We start from the raw sequence: 1595 nt of genomic DNA on the forward strand, positions 1-1595 counted from the left end.
GCAGTCCACCACAGTCACATCGAGAGCCCCGTCTCCCGTGGCCACTCTAGCAACCCCCAAGAGGGGCCAGGACAGTTGCCGGATAAAGGCCCGGTGGAGGTCTATCTCCCTCAGCCCCGTGGACACAGCAAAACTGCTGTCAGGGGGCTGTAACACTCTCTGCTGGAGCAGAGAGCCACCTGCCCCTGGGGCCTTCCCAAATGCACCCTGCTGGGGCTGGATGTGCCCTGGCCGCAGACCCGCAAGGGCCTCCACCGTTCCAGGTGACCAACCTGCCTGCCGTGTTGAATCCTGTGGGTGGACTGCACAGACCCCACCAGTTTACCGCTCAACCGTTTCACACCCTCTTGAACTCTCTTCAACTTTCCCTTACGGTACTTGTTGGTCACCAGTCTCGCGCCCGTATTTAGCCTTAGACAGAGTTTACCACACGCTTTGGGCTGCATTCCCAAGTAACCTGACTCCAAGAAGACCTGATCCCGGTGTGCAAGAGGCCGCTATCGGCCTAACACCATCTGCGTGGGGAGACTCGATCAGAAGGACTTGAGCCCCCTGAGTGATGCCGGGGAGTCGGTCTTCTGTACGCCACATTTCCCATGCCTGCTGCTGAATGGGGATTCGGCACTGGGCTCTTCCCTTTTCACTGGCCGTTACTGAGGGAATCTTGGTTAGTTCCTTTTCCTCTGCTTAGTAATATGCTTAAATTCAGCAGGTCACCATGTCTGATCTGAGGCCGTGGTCGGGGATCACAAAGCTCAGGGCAGCTGGCCTCGGGCCCGTATGGGGGGTTGCCCCAGCCCTTGGCGCAGGCGAGTGTATTCTGTCCCAATCTGTGACCGAAGCCCACATGGTCACAAGGTCCGTGCTCCATGGTCATCCTGCGCCGGCAGCCGTGGGACACCAAAGACAGCCACACACAGTACGGCCAGGTGCCCCGGGGTAGGGTGAAGGTGCGCCAGGCTTTTTTAAAGCCTGCTTCCGCCGCCACCACATCCGGGGCGCGTCGGCCACCCGGCCCTCCCGAAACCAGCATGAGGTGGGGAAACTGGGGAAACCAGGACGCGTCGGCAATGAGCTTGCGTGCCAGATCCAAGGATCCAGCGACGGTGCTGATCGGGGTCTGACCGTAGGGGGATGAATGGAATGGGGTCCCTGCGACAGCCCCAGCCACACCCCTGGGAGTGAACCCCGGGGCGATTGATGTACAAGCGACCCTCAGACAGGCGTAGTCCCGGGAAAAACCCAGGGCCACATGGTGCGTTCGAAGTGTTGATCAATGTGTCCTGCAATTCACACTAATTCTCGCAGCTAGCTGCGTTCTTCATCGATGCACGAGTCGAGTGATCCACCGCCAAGAGCCACAGGCAGTTTTTTTGTCCTAGACGTCGGCCTGACCCTGCTGGTGCAGGAGAGGTTGGGGGAGGCAGTGCTGGCTGTGGCAGGACAGCCCAGCTCCCTGTCTAGCTCGGCCGAAACCATTGTGGTTTCAAAAAAATAAAAAATAATAATCCAGGTGCTCAGCCTGACAGCCAGCTGCAGCAGCACAGCGCTTCCCAGGGGGATGGAGGTAGGCCGCTCCGCCACCTGCCCACACG

General features: G+C 59.4%; 1 non-coding gene across 1 annotated transcript; it reads right to left on the bottom strand.

The window, feature by feature from the left end:
* Positions 1–1209: 1209 nt before the first annotated feature.
* LOC138526671 (5.8S ribosomal RNA) lies at positions 1210–1360 on the bottom strand. Its single transcript, XR_011283702.1, has one exon. It is a non-coding gene; the product is annotated as a 5.8S ribosomal RNA (ribosomal RNA).
* Between the last annotated feature and the right edge of the window lie 235 nt (positions 1361–1595).

This window comes from Ambystoma mexicanum, chromosome 7p (genome assembly GCF_040938575.1).
Source record: "Ambystoma mexicanum isolate Mex_15411 chromosome 7p, UKY_AmexF1_1, whole genome shotgun sequence".
NCBI lineage: Eukaryota > Metazoa > Chordata > Amphibia > Caudata > Ambystomatidae > Ambystoma > Ambystoma mexicanum.